Source organism: Pinus tabuliformis, chromosome 4_2, assembly GCF_031772625.1.
Source record: "Pinus tabuliformis cultivar Carrire ecotype Pingquan chromosome 4_2, CPIR1, whole genome shotgun sequence".
Taxonomy (NCBI): Eukaryota; Viridiplantae; Streptophyta; class Pinopsida; order Pinales; family Pinaceae; genus Pinus; species Pinus tabuliformis.
Window position 1 is genome coordinate 797,939,418 of NC_142304.1, and position 19,346 is coordinate 797,958,763.

Here is a 19,346-nt window from a genome sequence, read left to right on the forward strand (position 1 = left end):
GCTTAACCTTGAAGATCCATCTTGAATCCACAACTGATTTATCTATCGGTCTTGGGACCACTTCCCAAACACTATTCTTCATGATGGATTCATATTCTTCCACCATTGCATCAAGCCAAATTGGTTTCTCTATTTCTTCCTCGAAATAGGATGGCTCAGTCTCTATAATCTCAGTCATTAGATCCATGTATCCAGTGTACCTCTCAGGTGACCTCCTTTGTGTGCGCAAATTTGAAGGAGCTCCCACATTCTCCCTTGCATCCTGTGCTAATCTATTAGCTTCCCTGGTTCTTTTTATGCCTCTCTAGACAGGTCTACTTGAGTGGATGTCTCCACTCTTTGTTCCTTAATTTTTGGCTTCTCCACAACTTCTCAAGGCTCCTCCTTTGGAGCTAAAAGCTCCTCTTATGGTGGGATCTGAAGCTCCCTCTCAAGAGAGCATCACATCACTTTCTCCTCATCAAAAATTATATCCTTTCACACAACTATCATTCTAAGGGAAGGTAAGTACACACGATAATTGTTTGGAGTTTCGCTATAGCCCAAAAAATCTCCCAACTTTGTTGTCGGCTCAAGCTTCTTCCTTGAATATTTGGAGACATGGCAGTAAATAGAGGCTCCAAAAATCCTAAAGTGCGACACATCCAACTTTATCCCCGAGAAGATCTCCTCTAGTGTAATCATACCATGAAACTAATGAGGACTCTGGTTCCTATAAGTAGACTATCATGTTACATGTATTTGCCCACAAATGTAGTGGAATGCCTTTGTCATGTAGCATAGCTCTTGCTATGGTTCAAGGAGGATTTAACTGTTTGCAAGTGAATGTGATGCTTGAAAGGTTGAAGCTCAAGAGAGGAGAAGGGACACTGGTTGAAAGCCTTGAAGTTGGGTCAAGGAGAAGGAGTGCAAGGTTGCCACAATCTCCACCACCAGTTCTATCTCAAATTGCAGTTGAGGCTTCAGTAAGCATGTCACATGAGGGAGAGCCTGGAAATATGACAAAGGATGAGAACGTTTTTAGGAAGGCTTTCTTTAACATGATGGAGATGGTGAAAGCCCTCTATGAAGAGAGGAATACCAGACTGCAGGGTGAAAGAACCAAACCTCCAAAAAGAGAAGGTTCCTCAGGAGGAGGAGGTAATGGAAATAGAGGTAAACCTCCACCCTATCCACCATCATCTTCATCTTCATCTTCACAGGCATCTTCACCCTCTTCCACTAATACAACCCTTACTCATACTCATCAATATAACTCAAAAGGAACTGGTAAAACACCTATGTTAAAACTTGATGTTAAATTTGAATACATGGTGAAGTGAATGGAGAGAAGCTTGACAATTGGGTTGGTCAGTTGGAGGTATATTACAAAATTCAAAACCTTCAAGATGATGACATAAATATTCATCTAGCTTCCTTGAGGTTGGAGGGTGCAACACTAGTATGGTGGGAATCCAAGACACAAGAAGAGATAAAAAAACATGGTAAGATCTCAATTTCTTGGTCTAATTTCATTGTTGCAATTAAAAGATAGTTTTACCCTCTAGCATATATGCAGAAAGCCATCATGAATTGGCAGAACTTTAGACAACTTAAAGGTCAAAATGTGCAAGATTACACCCAAGAATTTAGAAGAAGGTCTCTAATGTTAGGTGTAGATTTGCAATCACAAGACACGTTGTTGAAGTATATAGGGGGTTTACACAGTTACCTTAGGCATACTATCCTTATGTTTAATCCCAATAATCTAGATGAGGTGTGTGTGCAAGCCACTCATCTTGAGGAAAGAGGGAAAATGATCCAGGTGGATATTTGTGGCCACTTGCCTATTCCACTTGGACCCCCACCATTGTTTCTTTTAGTTTTTCAGTTTCCTTATTTGTAACACAATTTACTATTTTTGGCAATTTTTCAGGTCTTGAACTTCCGGAGCCGTTTTGAGGCCTTAAATGACGTTTTTTTATGAAAACTAGGGACCCATGTTGGTATTTCTGACCCATGTTGGTCATTCAAAACTTGTAGTCCTCAGATAGATATTTCTAACACGGTATTGTACGTGTCAAATGGAGATCGTATGCCAAAGTTATGACCTCGGGAAGTTGATGTACTAATTTACCCAAACAGAGCCCATAGTTTGGCGCTTCATCTCCTAGGGTTAGTTTTTTGGATGTTTAGGGTTTTCCATTGTTTCTTAATAATAAATAGGCCTTTGAGCCTCATCGTAACACAATTCAGAGGCATGTAGCTGCCACATCTCTTCTCCAAGATAAGCTACCATCGCCCGAGCTAGTCTTATTTCCATTCTCTTTGTAAGCATATTTTAGTATTTGATATTAATGAAATGAAGTGTTATTTCTACTACATCTTTGTATTTATGGTTATATCTGTAATTTTTTGTGTTCTTGTTTAAATCCAGATCAGTGGTATTAAAGGGGTCTATTCTTTCTTTGTTTTTCTTTGCATGTCCCCAACAAGGTTGGGATATAAGGAGTTAGGGCTCGATTTGGTTGAACTTTTACAAGATCAACCTCGCAAACCCCGACAACCACCCATGGGGGATGAAATGAAAGACGAGGGGGCAGGAGATCCTATCAAAATATTGCTCGAGGAGGCCCTCGAGAAACAAAGGAATGCGATGATGGATAACTTTTCCTAGATCCTTCAACAGTTGCCCATCGGCGGTGCATCCACATCTAGCAGCCACTCTAGAGGCTCCACTCCTTTTAAGGTACAAGTAAACTTTGACATTCCCATATTTTAGGGCCAAATAGATGCAAATGTTGTAGATAAATGGTTAAATCTGCTAGAAGGATTTTCTGTTCATGATTTTCTAGCTGAGAAAATATTACTTTTTCTCTTCTCAAAGCCGCCCCCCATGTCAAGGACTGGTGGGAAACCTACTGTGAGAAGAACGATGAAAGTACGACCTCATTGTTTTCAATCGCACCCACTTGGAACTCATTATGCGATGCCATCAAGGAGCAGCACTACCCTGTCAAGAGCTATGAAAATAGATACATAAAGTGGACAACACTGCAGTAGGGAAGGGACTAATATGTGTCAGAGTTTACCAATGTTTTTCATACCCTTCGCATGAAGTTGGGTATCAAGGATTCTGAGAAACATTTGGTACTCAAGTATCGCGACTTCCTACATAAGTACATCTAGGATGAGATGGAGTTCCTGGACATCTCCTCGCTCAACAAGGCATACTGATACGTCATCAAGATCAATCCGAAGTTTAAACAGAAGAAGCAAGACTTTGGATCTACGAATCCGAAGCAAGGGAGAGGTGCCCCCAAACCGCAAAACAGAAGACAAAGTCAAGGCGGGGAAGCCCAAGACAACTCACCAAAGCTGCAAGCAAAGAAAAACACCGCGAAGCCAAAGAAGGACATGGGAAAGTGGTGTGAGTTCCATAAGAGCTCCACTCACAACACAAGTGAGAGTCGGGCCAAGCAGTCACTGGTGGCCAAGCTGAAGGCTTTGGAAACAGATACATGTTTTGACTCTAAGTCAGAACCTGAAAAGGGGAATGAAAAAGGGAAGTATATTATCGATGCAGACCCCAACGTCATTATTTCCACCATGAAGATCTAGAAGGAGAAACCCGAAGATCCAGAGAAGGAGGAGCGCCTCTTCCACTCCCAGATGTGGGTGAAGGGTTCCCCACTACAGTTCATTGTCGATAGCGAGAGCCGAAAGAACCTCATTTCGGCAAAGGTTGTGAAGCAGCTAGGCTTACTGACCACAGCACACCCACAATCGTACACCATCGGGTGGCTTTAACAAGGACAGGATCTTCGCATGAGCGAGCAGTGTCACCTTCCATACAGCATCAAGCTCTTCATGGATGAGGTATTATGTGATGTTTCTCCCCTTGATGTTTGTGATGTATTATTAGACCAACCATACTTGTGGAAGCGACATGTTTTGTATGATTCAAGGCCTCATGATGTTATTGTTACTTTGGGAAATAAGTTGTACAAGATACCGGAGGTCATCTCTTTGGTTACTGCAAAACAATGTAGTAAGCTCATTTCCAAAACCGGGAAATTTGTTTTCCTGATGATGCGCCTTCAGGAAAAGAAGAAGATGGTGGCCATGACCTCTAGACGGGGCCCATCTGCACGACAAAAACAGATGGAAAAGGTCGTGGACGAGTACAAGGACATCTTCAACTCCCCCGCAGGGGTGCCTCTGCACTGTCAGGTTAAGCACTCCATCGATCAGACCCTAGGTGCGTCGTTGCCCAATGGACCAATCTATCAGCTCTCTGTTCTAGAGAACAACGAAATCAAGAGGTAGATACAGGAGCTATTGTAGAAAGATCACATCTGACCGAGTTCATCGCCTTATGGGAGCCCGACCGTGTTGATACAGAAGAAGGGTGGGGCTTGGAAACTCTATATTGACTATCGGGCATTGAACAAGATCACTGTCTGGAATAGGTACCCGATCCCACGAATTGATGACCTTCTGGACCAACTCAAGGGGGCGAAATATTTCAGCAAGATCGACTTGAAGTTTGGATATCACCAGGTACCAATCGAACCCTCCAATGTGTGGAAGACTGCCTTCAAAGCCAAGGAGGGCCTTTTCGAATGGTTAGTTATGCCTTTCGAGTTGACGAATGCTCCTGCAACCTTCATGAGGTTGATGGATGACATCTTGCGTCCATTCACCAACTCATTTGTAATGGTATACTCAGATGACATCCTGATCTTCAGCCAAATTTAGGAAGAGCGCCTCCAACACATTCGACAGGTTCTCCAAACACTACGGCAACACAAGATATGTGCCAATTTGGAGAAATGCACTTTTGGCATGACCCAGGTTCAATATCTGGGATACATTATTGATGAACAGGGGTGCATGTGGATCCAACTAAGATTCAATTCATTTGGGATTGGCCAGCCTCAACCACTCTCACAAAGCTCCACAACTTTATGGGTCTTGCCAATTTCTACTGCAGATTCGTGTTGGGATTATCTCATATTACTTGGCCCTTGAGTCAAGTCACCAAAGGAGGAGCAAAAGCAAAATTCTTTTGGTCTGAATCTCAACAGAAAGCATTCACAGAGTTGAAACATCGCCACTACTCTGCACTAGTGCTCACATTACCATACTTGTAACAACCATTTGAGATCGAGACAGATGCCTCTGACTATGCTATTGGGGCAGTCCTTAGTCAACAGGGGCATCTAGTGGCATATCATAGTGAGACACTTTCAGACGCAATCCAGAAGTATCCCACTTATGACAAAGAGATGTATTCCATTGTGTAGGCCTGCTGACAATGGAGGCATTACATTTTTGGGAAATAAATGGTCATACACACAAACCACCAACCCCTGCAATTCATATAAATGCAAGGGAAGTTGCAGAATGATCGCCATCAGAAGTGGTCCACATACCTGCAACAGTTCCACTTGAATATCAAATATAAGAAGTGCAGCACCAATAATGTTTTCGACTGCCTCAGCCGACCACTGATCATGGCGTTAACCACAGTGCTCAACTCTTGTGGGCACGAGACTTCTAATTGGCCACCTCTCTACAAAAGCGACCCAGAATTCGGCCACACATACTAGATGCTCTTGGAGGGTCAACAAGTTCAATATTTTCACCTCCAGGATGCTCTATTATGTCACCTGAGACACCTTTGTGTTGGGCATTTCAGGGTTGAGAAAATGGTGGTAGTACTACAAAAGTATTTCTATTGGCTGAATCTTCGACAGGATGTCGAGAAGTGCACCAGATCATACACTGCCTGTGCCATTGCCAAACCAACCATTAAGAAGAAAGGCCTCTATACTCCGCTGCCTACCCCTAGTTGACCTTGGGAATCCATCTCCATGGATTACATGTCGGGCCTTCCTTGTACTAATCATGGCAACAATTGTGTTTTTATGGTCGTCGACAGATTCTCGAAGATGGCCATTATGGTGGCCTACAAGAAGAATATCACAGCAGAAGCCACTGCTAAACTCTTCTTTGAACGCTTGTAGGTACACTTTGGGATCCCATAGTCTATCATCTCAAAACGGGATAGCAGGTTCCTCAGTACATTTTGGTCCAGTCTCTAGTCGATGCTGGACACCAAGCTCACTAAATCCACAACTTTCCATCCCCAGACTGATAGCCAAACAAAGGTCATCAACAACATGATCATACACATTTTGTGCATGTACAACTCAACACATCCATGCACATGGGATGAGATCCTCCCCAATGTACAACACAGTTATAACCGAGCTCTCCACAGCTTGACTGGCCACAACCATTTTCAGGTGGGCTTCGGATTCCAGCCACAATGTCCCATTGATGTGGCTATACCATTTTCAGCTACTCAAGTAGATTCAACTCATGTCCAGTCCGAAGTCAATAAGGCAAACAACTTTATTGAGCACATCCAACATATTTGTCAACAGGTCCATGACATTCTGGAGAAATCAAATTCCAAATACAAGCAGTGACATGATCAATGTTGGGTGCCAAACAAGTTTCAAGTGGGTGACAAAGTCTGGTTGCATTTGCAAAAGGAACACCTTACTGGAGCCTATCAGAAACTCAAACCACTCTAATATGATCCTTACATCATTACCAAGGCTATGGGAGACAATTCATTTGAACTCAACATTCCCCAATTCCTTGGCATGCGCCCAGTGTTCAATGTGGACCGCCTTCGCCCATACTTCCCACCATTGCTAGACACATCAGACATTCAAGAACATCTCACACCAACAGATTTAAATCCATATTGCATGGAACAAGCCACAACTAATCGGATCATGGACACACAGATCAAGAACACCCGACAACAAAGGATCCAACTATATAGAGTTGTCAAAGCAGGCCAACTCTTTCACCAGGGCAAGTGGCTCACCAGGCACCAAGTTCAGCAGAAGTTTCCTCCTCTCATAGAGGAAATCAATGCAATGGGGACCATTGATTCTTAAGGGAGGAGGAATGATCCAGATGGATATTGGTGGCCACCTTCCTATTCCACTTGGACCCACACCATTGTTTCTTTCAGTTTTTGAGTTTCCTTATTTTTAGCACAATTTACTATTTTTGGCAATTTTTTGACTTCTAAACTTCCGGAGCCATTTTGAGGCCCTAAATGACATTTTTTGGGAAAAATAGGGACCAACATGGATTGTAATTTGATCTTGGTCATTCAAAACTTGTAGTCCTCGGATAGATCTTTCTAACAAGGTATTGTGCGTGTCAAAAAAAGGTTGCATGCCAAAGTTATGACCCTGGGAATTCGATGTACCAATTTACCCAAACAGGGCCCATAGTTTGGCGCTTAATCTCCTAGGGTTAGGTTTTTGGATGTTTAGGGTTTTCCATTATTTCTCAATAATAAATAGGCCTTTGAGCCTCATTGTAACACAGTTCAGAGGCATGTAGCCGCCACATCTCTTCTGAGAGATAAGCTACCATCCCCCGAGCTAGTTTTATTTCCATTTTGTTTCTAAGCATATTTTAGTATTTGATATTAATGAAATGAAGTGTTATTTCTACTACATCTTTGTATTTATGGTTATATATGTAATTTGTTGCATTCCTGTTTAAATCCGGATCAAAAAAATACTCCAGATGTGGGTAGTAAAAATTCATTTAAGGGTAAAGGAAAGAAAAGGGTTTCAAAGGGAAAGGAAAGAAAAATGCATACATTAAGAAAGGAGAGAAAATAACATGCAAGCATTGTTTCAAAGAGGGTCACGATGAAGCGCATTGTTGGAAGCTTCATCCTGAAATGAAACCAAAGAAAGTAAACAACAAGGGAAAACAAAAGACAACTGCAACAACTCAACAAGATTTGGGATCTGATTCGGGTGATGAAACTAAAATTACAACTGTGGGTATGAAAGGAAAAGAATCCATTGCTAGCACTAGTACTTCAAATTTACACACTGAAACTCCAAATGAAAAGAAGAGGATAGAACTTTTTCACATAAGGATAATCTCAAAAATAGCAAAATTGATACTCTTTTTTATAGTGGCTCTCAATCCAATCTCATCTCTGAAAACATTGTGAAAATTTTAAACTTGGAAACCATTCCAATTCATAAGCCATGTCCATTAGGATGAGTGTGTGACAATGCACAATTGCAAGTAACTAGAAAGTGTAAACTGAAATTTTCCATTACTGCAAATTTCATGTTGGGTTGTGTTATATTATTTCCACGACTAGCCCACGTAGTTAACCAGGGGGTTAGAGGGGGGTGGAGCCCCCCTTCGTTGCGCTGATTGTGTAGCAGGGGAGGGGGGGGGTCACGGGGGGTTTGAGGTGTACCCGTAACCCCACTTTATGGGGTCCGGGGCAGCGCCCTAGAAAATTTTGGTTTTGGACCCTATGCTAGGTTGGGCGGACCCACCTATGGTTTTGTGCATGATTTTTGCTCATGTTTTCTGGACGTGATGGTTTTCGGTCCATGGTATTGGATGCTTCGGCACGTATAAATATGTATTATAACATTGAAAGGAACATAATGAAAAATTAAGCTGGTAGTCCTAGTTTTGGGATCCAGGGGAAATCTCTGTGTATATGTGTTTTATGTGTTATGCTCTCGCATTATTTATTTTCTGTGTTTTAGAATTTGTATGCAGGTAATTTCTGTACGGGGTTAAAACCTACATTTGGTATCAGAGCAGTTTTGGCTTCAAGGGGACGCCTTTGTTGTTGGGGGGTTTCGCTCGGGCCTGTGGTAGACCCTGTTCAGTGGGAGATCTGTGAGATCGATTCTGGTGGTGAAAGAAGATGGCGAATAGTGGAAAGATAGAGATCGAGAAATTTAATGGTCAGAGTTTTGAGTTGTGGAAACTCAAGATGGAGGATCTGTTGGTGGATAAAGATCAGTGGATCGCGGTAGATCCAGGTACTAAACCAACGGGAGTGTCCAATGAAGAATGGAAGAATTTGTATCGGAAGGCAAAGAGCACAATAAGATTGTGTGTCTCAGATTCAGTATTACTGAATGTATCAGGGGAAGCTACGGTGAAGACTTTGTGGGACAAGTTAGGGACTTTGTACCAATCTAAGTCTCTAGTGAATAAACTGCTCCTATGGAAAAAGATATATAACATGAGGATGAAAGATGGAGACTCGGTGACAAAGCATCTGAACGCATTTAATACTGTGGTAAGTTAGTTAGCATCTGTTGATATTAAAATTTCAGATGAAGATAAGTGCATCAGTTTGTTGTGTTCTCTACCAGATTCGTGGGATAGTCTGGTTATTGCAATAGGTAGCAATGCAACTGCCTTGCAGTTTGATGAAATAGTCTCATCCTTGTTGACGAAGGAGATGAGATGGAAAAATATGGAGAGCCAGAATGGTGATGCCTTGTCTGTACGAGGACGGTCCCAGAATAGAAACAAAAATAAGTCATCAAGTGGGAGATCTAAATCTAAAGGAGATCTAAATCTCTAGGAAAACCTGTAAAGGTGGTGTGCTGGAAATGCGGAAAGGAAGGGCACTACAAAGGGACTATAAATCTGAATCTCCTGATAAAGGAAAGGGATCTGATGATGCTCCTTCTACAGAGGCAAAAACCACCTCAGATGAAGGTGGGGATGTGTACTTGGCTTCTTCAAGTACACATGTAGATCATGAGGCATGGTTGATTGGCTCAGGTGCATCCTTTCACTTCACTCCCCATAGAGAGTGGTTTTGCGAGTATAAGAAATACGATGGTGGTGATGTCTTCTTAGGGGATGATATGAAGGCTAGAATCATTGGTCGTGGAAAAGTAAAGTTGAAGTTGCAAGGTGGAAGGGTTAGAACACTTCCAGGTGTTCTGCATATTCCTGCATTGACCAAAAATTTGATTTCTGTAATCAAGATCAATGATGCAGGTGTAAAAACAGTGTTCGAGAAGGATACCTGCAAAATGGTTTGGGGAGCACTGGTATTGATGTGGGGAGTTTGAATTGGAACTTTGTACAAGCTACAAGGTAGCACTGTTATTGATGGGTGCAACAGCTCTGTGGTTCCTGAAAGTGGAGCAAAAATATAGTGGTCTCTGGAGAGAAGACCATGTTATGGCATCAAAGACTTGGACATATTGGAGAGAAGGGCCTTCAAATACTTCATGGTAAAGGTATGGTAGAAGGTATGAGTAATAGCTCTCTAGATTTTGATTTCTGTGAAAATTGTGTATATGGGAAGCAGAATCGGGTGAGTTTCCCCTCTGGTAGTAAGAGGGTGAAACAGATATTAGAACTTGTGCACAGTGATGTGTTTGGACCTGCTCCATCACTAGGTAAGTCTGTGTACTATGTATCATTTATAGATGACTTCTCAAGGAATACATGGATATATTTCCTTAAGAAGAAATCTGAAGCCTTTGACAGGTTTAAAGAATTTAAGGCTTTCATGGAAAATCAGACAGAGAAGGAGCTAAAGGTGTTGAGGATAGATAATGGTGGAGAGTTTTGCAGCAAGGAATTTGAAGAACTCTGTAAGAAGTGTGGTATAGCATGACAGAAGAATACTCCATATACACCTCAGCAAAATGGAGTTGCAGAAAGAATGAATAAGACGTTGATGGAAAGGGCAAGAAGCATGCTCAGTGGTGCCGGGTTAGGACAGGAATTCTGGGCAGAGGCGGTGGATACTGCATGTTACCTGGTCAACAAGTCACCTTCATCATCGTTGGAGGATAAGACTCCACAAGAGGTATGGACTAGTAAGAAACCCTCACTTTCACATCTAAGGGTATTTGGATCTGATGCATATGTACATGTTCCAAAGGAGAAATGAACCAAGTTGGATAGTAAATCTTAAAATTGCATCTTTATTGGGTATAAGGATGGTTTAAAGGGTTATAAGCTTTGGAACCCAGTCACACAGAAGGTTGTGTATAGCCAAGACGTGGTGTTCAGAGAGATAAAAGATGTTATTAAACATGAAGTCCAACCAAAGGAACCTGAGAAGATAGAGTTTGAGCTTAAGGAGGAAGAATCAGACTCTACAGCAGAGGAGGAATCAGAAGATGAAGAGCCATAAACTCTAGGTGTGAGAAGATCAGTTCGAAAAAGAAGGCAGCCAGAAAGGTATAGTCCATCTGCTTTCTGTTCAAATTTTGCTTTATCTATTACTAACCATGATCCCAGAACTGTGAAGGAAGCAGTAGATTCAGAGGATGGCAAACTCTAGAAAGAGGCCATGGTTGATGAAATGGCATCTTTACACAAAAATGAGGCTTGGGATCTGGTGGAGTTGCTGGCTGGAAGGAAACTCGTTGGCAGCAAATGGGTGTTCAAGAAGAAGACAAATGCAGAAGGAAAGGTGGAGAAATACAAAGCTCGGTTGATAGCAAAAGGTTATTCCCAGGTGCCCGGAATTGATTTTGGTGATATTTTTTCTCCTGTTGCCAAGGTAACTTCTATTAGATTACTTTTATTGTTGCTGTTGCTTTTGATTTTGAGGTAGAACAGATGGATGTGAAGACAACATTTCTTCACGGGGATCTGGAAGAGGAAATATACATGAAGCAACCTGAAGGCTTTGCGGTGAAGGGTAAGCAAGAACTGGTATGCAAGTTAAAGAAGTCTTTGTATGGGTTAAAACAGTCACCAAGGATGTGGTATCATAAATTTGATACATTTATACAGGGACTTGGCTTCACCAGAAGCACATCAGATCACTGTGTGTATTTTAAATTAATTGGTGACTGTGTTATTTATTTGGTCTTGTATGTGGATGATATGTTGCTGGTTGGAAATGACAAACAAATTATCGAGGATTTGAAGACCCAATTGTCCTCCAAATTCGACATGAAAGATCTTGGTGCTGCAAACTATATTTTGGGCATGGAAATTAAAAGAGATCGGGCAAAGAGGAAGCTCTGGTTAAACCAGAGGAAGTATGTCGAGACAATACTGCAGAGGTTTAATATGCAGGATAGTAAACCGGTGAAGGTTCCTATTCCTGTAGGTGTGAGGTTATTTGCTGAACAGTGTCCCAAGACACAAGAAGAGGAAGAGGACATGTCTCGTGTTCCATATGCAAGTGCAGTCGGTAGCTTGATGTATGCAATGGTCTGTACTAGACCAGATATTGCACATGTAGTGGGAGTATTGAGCAGGTTTATGTCAAAACCAGGGAAGGAGAACTGGACAACAGTGAAGTGGGTTTTTAGGTATTTGCGTGGCACTAGTGATTATGGTTTGTGCTACCAAGGAAGATCATGATTAGATAGAATGTTGGATATTCGTGGCTTTGTTGATGCAGACTGGGTTGGAGATCTAGTTCAGAGAAGATCTACAAGTGGGTATGTGTTTAACCTATTTGGAGGTGCATTCAGTTGGATGAGTAAGAAAAAATCTGTAGTGGCACTATCAACTACAGAGGCAGAATACATGGTAGCCACTCATGCAAGCAAGGAATCAGTTTGGTTGCAGAGATTGTGTTCAAGTATGGGGTGAAAAGAGAGATCCACGCCTTAGAATTCAGCCTCTTCGAGGGGGCAACCTCCTTTACATTACATAAATGAACAATTCTTGGATGATACAAATGACAAAACCTCCTTTCTATATATAGGAGTCTAGGGAGTCACAATATAATCCAGCCGACCTAACAATAATAATATAAAGCCACAAAAATAACAATAGAGGGATTCTATGGGGCACAGAAATAACAATATGGGGGTAATAGGGGCACAACAATATAAATAAGGGGTATAACTACAATAGTAATGGGGTAATCACTAGTATTATAGGGACCCAACATGCCCCTCTCCTTCAAAAAAGTGTTGTCCTCAACGCTTGAGTAGTTCTGGATACTTCTGCATAAAATTCTCATCCTCCCATGTGGAATCTTCAGCGGATAAGTTCTTCCACTTGATAAGATACTCTGAAATTGATCGATTTCGTAGCTGTCGAGTTCTTGTTTCTGTGACTGCTTCCGGTTCCAATATAATTTTTCCTTCCTCATCAAGTTCTGGCAATATTGTTTGAATTGGGAGCTTGTCACCTATAACCTTCTTTAAACATGAAACATGGAAAACTGGGTGCAATCGAGAAGCTGCAGGAAGCTCCAATTTGTATGCCATAGTACCAATCTTTTGCAACACCTTGTACGGACCATAATACTTTGGTGATAATTTATTATCCTTCTTAGCTTGCTTTAGGGACATTTGCTTATATGGTTGTAGCCGTAGGAATACCCAATCACCTACATCAAAACTTCTTTCACTGCGATGTTGATCTGCCTGTTGTTTCATTCTATTTTGTGCCAACACTAGGTTATCCTTTAAGAGTTGGAGGACTTGTTGTTGATGTTCGATGTGATGTTCCACTGCCTGAACCTTAGAATTTTCTCTTAAATATGATGTGATGGATGGTGGTTGATACCCATAAAGTGCCAAAAATGGGGTCATTTTTGTTGCTGTATGGAAGGAAGTGTTATACCACCATTCAGCCAGAGGCAACCATTTGACCCATTGTGTCTGCTTATCAGATACAAAGCAACGAAGATATCCTTCCAAACATTTGTTTACTATCTCAGTTTGCCCATCAGATTGAGGATGATAAGATGAGCTATGAGCTAACTGAGTACCAAGACAAGAAAATAATTCTGTCCAAAAATTTCCAGTGAAAATGGGATCTCTGTCACTTACAATAATCTTTGGGTTTCCATGTAGCTTTTGAACTGTTTCCATTAATGCAGTAGAAACTGTACTGGCTTTAAATGGATGTGATAATGCACAAAAGTGTGCATACTTGGTAAGTCTGTCAACTACCACCATGATGACACTCTTTCCCTCAGACCTGGGTAAACCTGTGATAAAATCCATTGAAACCTCCTCCCAACGTTGCCTTGGAATGGATAAAGGTTGTAATAGACCCGGTGTCTTAATTGTTTCAACTTTATTTTGCTGGCAAACCAAACATTCCGCCACAAACTTTTGAATATCTGATTTAAGGCCATCCCAAAAAAATTCCTTCTTAACCCTGTGGTAAGTTTTTAAAAATCCTGAGTGCCCTCCTAAGGGAGAAGTGTGCAATTCCATAAGAATCTTTTGTTTTAGCTGGGAATCCTTACAGAGGTATAAGCGATCTTTGTACCATAACGAATCATTTTGCCAGCTAAATGTATCAGAAGTACTGGAATCTTGTTGTAACTTTCGAATAAGTGCCCACACTTCTTCGTCATTCTTCCATTCCTCCCTTGCTTCGTTTATCCAATCTGGTTGGATAATAGAAATGGCACACAACAATGCTTCACATCCTCATCCTTCTTGAGAGTGCATCTGCCACAACATTTTGCTTCCCTTTTTTGTAGATGATTTCAAAGTCATAACCCAACATCTTTGTGACCCACTTTTGTTGCTCTTCAGAGGATAACCTTTGTTCTAAAAAGTATTTAAGGCTATCATGATCCGTTTTTACCTTGAAGTGTCTTCCCATTAGGTAGGGTCGCCATTTCTTAAGTGCATGGAGTATTGCCAACATTTCCTTCTCATAAATAGCTTTGCTTAAAAACTTTCCCTTGATTGGACGACTTTCAAAAGCAATGGGTCTTTCATCTTGCATTAGAACAGCACCAATTCCATTTCCTGAAGCATCACATTCCACAATAAAGGTTTTTGTGAAGTCCGGTGTAGCTAAGACCGGTGCTTGGCACATTGCCTCTTTAAGATGTTCAAAGGCCTTTGTTGCTTCCGGAGTCCATGAAAATGAATCTTTCTTCAATAATGTTGTTAGAGGTGCTGCTATTCTCCCATAATTCTTAACAAACTTGCGATAATACCCTGTCAACCCAAGAAATCCTCGCAGATGCTTTATGGATGTGGGGATTTTCCATTCCTTAATGGCTTTAATTTTGCTAGGGTCTACCTTAACTCCTTCATGAGATACAATATGACCCAAATATTCCACCTCCTGGACTCTAAAGAAACATTTGGATCTTTTTGCATATAATTGTTTCTCCTCCAATAGTTGTAGCACCCTGTCAACATGTTCAACATGATCCTTCCAAGACTTGCTGTAGATTAGTATATCATCAAAAAATACTAACACAAATTTTCTAAGGAATGGTTTGAAAATTGAATTCATCAAACCTTGAAATGTTGAAGGTGCATTGGTAAGGCCAAAAGGCATGACCAAAAATTCATAATGACCCTCATGAGTTCTAAATGCCGTTTTCGGAATGTCTTCAACCTTCATTCTGATTTGATGATATCCCGAACGAAGATCCAACTTGGTGAAGTAAATTGATCCATGCAATTCATCCAGTAATTCATCAATAACAGGAATGGGGAACTTATCTTTAATAGTGAGCTTGTTGAGCTCCCTATAATCCGGACACATGCGCCATGATCCATCCTTCTTGTGCACCAATACTACTGGAGCTGAGAAAGAACTTTGACTCGGTTGAATTATACCCGCCTCTAGCATTTCTGCAACCATACGTTCAATTTCACTTTTTTGGACATAGGGATATCTGTACGGCCTGATGTTTGGAGGAACACTTCCTGGAATCAGATGAATAGCATGATCATGATCACGCATAGGTGGGAGACCTTTGGGAGTCTCAAATACCTTGGAATGATTGTCCAGGACTTTTTGGAGATCTGGAGAAATAGATGATTCCAATGTGGAAACATCTAGCGAACATAATTGTGCAATTACACCTCTTTGCTCCTTTTTTAGAAGCTTTGTCATGCCATTAGAGCTGATTATCTTTCCTGGTTTCCCTGCAATACCCCTTAATTCAACTTCCTTTCCTTCCACAGAAAATTTCATGAAAAGTTCTTGAAAATTAAAAGCTATTGTACCCAAGGATTGTAGCCATTGGACTCCTAGTACAACATCAGCACCTCCCATTGGAATGGAAAGCATTGGGCTAGTCAATACATATTCTCCCATGGATAGCTTGATATTATGGCACTTTCCAGAACAATTTATTGTTCCTCCATTTGCAATCATCACTTGACACTCTGGTGCTGGATATAGGAAGCAATTCAATTCTTTTGCTACCCTACAATGAATAAAATTGTGGGTGCTTCCTGAATCAATCAACACTATTACCTTTTTCTTCTTGATTTGTCCTACTATCTTGATGGTTTGAGGAGTGGTAATTCCTGCCAATGCATTAAAAGATATGGTCGGATTTATTTGTTCTTCATCTAGGCTTTGTTCCTGGAATATATCCTCTTCTTTTGACCTTTCTTGCTCCTTTTCTTCTTCCTCTTCACAATCTATGTAGAATAATTTCTTCTCAGCACACTTATGACCTTTTGCGTATTTGCTATCACAATTGTAACAAAGCCCTTTTGCTCTTTTTTCTTCCAATTCTAAAATTGCTACCTGTAGTAGCCTTCTACGTCCTCTTTCCAATGCCACAAGTCTGAGCCAAATTGGATTCTCCAAGGAAGAGTTATGTGAAATCTCCCACAGTGACTTGCTTTTAGACTGGTTCAGTAGAGCGAACTTGTACGACGTGCCACGAGTCACTGTTTCAACCTTTGAATCTGAAACACACACACAAGAAACTACAGTCCGTTCTCTTTCTGTACCTTTTTACGAAATTTCAATCAGATCCTCAGAGAGAGAGTTATGACGATTTTGCCCAGGTCACCTGTTTTGAATGTAATTCAGGAGTCTGCAAAAAGACCAACTTCCTCAGATCATATCTCCGAAAACATCTCGAGAAAAGCTCTAAAATTCGGACCCAAGGTTCAGCGCCAATTCTTCTAAAATGGGTTTTTTTTGCGACTTCTGAAACGTCACAGAAAAAAAGTTATAGTGAAAATGCCACGATGACCTGTTTGGAGCAGCGAAACCCTAGAATCCAAAGCTCTGATACCAAATGTTATGAAACCAGCTCACAAAAAGATAGAAAAGAGAGATCCACGCCTTAGAATTCAGCCTCTTCGAGGGGCAACCTCCTTTACATTACATAAATGAACAATTCTTGGATGATACAAATGACAAAACCTCCTTTCTATATATAGGAGTCTAGGGAGTCACAATATAATCCAGCCGACCTAACAATAATAATATAAAGCCACAAAAATAACAATAGAGGGATTCTATGGGGCACAGAAATAACAATATGGGGGTAATAGGGGCACAACAATATAAATAAGGGTATAACTACAATAGTAATGGGGTAATCACTAGTATTATAGGGACCCAACAGTTGCAGAGATTGTGTTCAATTATGGGGTTAGTACAGGGAGCTATAAGGATATACTGTGACAGCCAAAGTGCAATTTTCTTGGCAAAGAGCCCCGCATATCAGTCAAAGACAAAGCACATTGATGTTCAGTATCACTTTGTGAGGGATATGATAGAAGACAAAAAGGTGTTGCTGGTAAAGGTGGACACTTTGGAATACTACAGATGCATTGACAAAATATGTGAGCTCTAAGAAGTTCTCTTGGTGTAGAGAGACAATGGGCATTTCAGGGCTGGAAAAATGACTAAGCTCTCTTGTGGCCCCCTATGGAAAGAAAACAACAAGTGGGAGAATGTTGGGTTGTGTTATATTCTTTCCACAACTAGCCCACATAGTTAACTGGGGGGTTAGAGGGGGGCGGAGCCCCCCTTCATTGCGCCAATTGTGTAGCGGGGGGGGGTTCATGGGGGGTTTGAGGTGTACTCGTAACCCCACTTTATGGCTACCCCAGAAAATTTTGGTTTTGGACCCTATGTCAGGTTGGGCGGACCCACCTATGGTTTTGTGCATGATTTTCGCACATGTCTTTTGGACGCGATGGTTTTCAGTCCATGGTATTAGATGCTTCGACATGTATAAATATGTATTATAACATTGAAAGGAACATAATGAAAAATCAAGCTCGTAGTCCCGATTTTGGGATCCAGGGGAAATCTCTGTGTATATTTGTTTTATGTGTTATGCTCTCGCATTGTTTATTTTCTGTGTTTTAGAATTCGTATGCAGGTAATTTCTGTACAAGGTTAAAACCTACATTTCATAGATGAAGTGGAACTTGATGTTGTGCCATTAGACATATGTGGTATAGTATCCCGTATCTCTATGACAAAAAAGTTATCTTCCATAGACATGAAAACAAATACTATTTTTTCAATGATGGAGTAGAATACATTGTAAGAGCCCATGGCAAGAAACTAAATCTTTCACTTGTAAATGCAGGGCAGATGAAAAGACTAGTGAATTCTAGTAAGAATTTTGTGCTTCTAATGATCAAACCCAAGAATTATATTGATAATGAAGCTTTTCAAGGTTGTGACTCAAGATTGAAATCTTAATTGGTTGATGTTGTTAACCACTATGATGAGATGTTTTAGGAACCAAAAGTATTGCCTCCCAAGAGAGGAATCCAACATGAGATACAGTTGCAACAAGATAGTCATCTTCCTAACATTGGCATGTACATGATGTCAGTGATGGAAAGTGCAGAAATTAAAAAGAAAATTCAAGAATCATTAGATAAAGGGATCATCATGCCAAGTTCTTCGCCATGTGGGTCACCTATTGTTTTGGTGCCAAAGAAGGATGGAACATGGTGCATGTGTGTGGACTTTCATGCATTCAACAAGATTACAGTAAAGAACCATTTCCCACTGCCTAGAATAGATGACTTACTTGATCAATTGAAATATGCATAGTATTTTACTAAGTTGGAATTAAGGAGTGGCTACCATCAAATTAGAATTATTGAAGGAGACATTTGGAAGACAACATTCAAAACAAAACAAGGTTTGTTTGAATGGCTAGTTATGCATTTTGGTTTATATAATGCTCTTGCTACCTTCTTGCATGTGATGAATGATGTGTTGTGGCCATTTCTTGATGATTTTGTTATATTCTACTTAGATGACATCTTAATTTTCAATAAATCTCGTGATGAACATGTCATGCATGTGAGAAAAGTACTTGATGTCTTAAAGAAAGAACAGTTGTATTTAAAGATGTCAAAGTGTGAGTTTGGAAAAAATTCTTTAGTTTACTTGGGTCATATTGTTGGAGGAGGTGAGTTGAAAATAGATCCCTCCAAGGTTGATGTCATTTTGAATTGGCCAAGGCCCAAGACAGTTACTGAGGTAAGAATTTTTTGGGAGCAACCCAATATTGGAGGAAATTCATTCCTAACTTTTCTTCTATAGCAACTCCTTTGCATGCATTGACTAGTGTGAAAAAGGTTTTTCAATGGGGAGGCAAACAACAAAAGGCCTTTGATGCATTGAAGGAAAAGATCAGTTCAGCCCCAGTACTTGCACTTCCAGACTTGAGATAGTTATTTGAGATCCAGATTGATGACAATGGCTATGCCATGGGTGCAGTCCTCACACAACATGGTAAGGCTATATTTTTTCATTCGAAAACTTTCAATGGT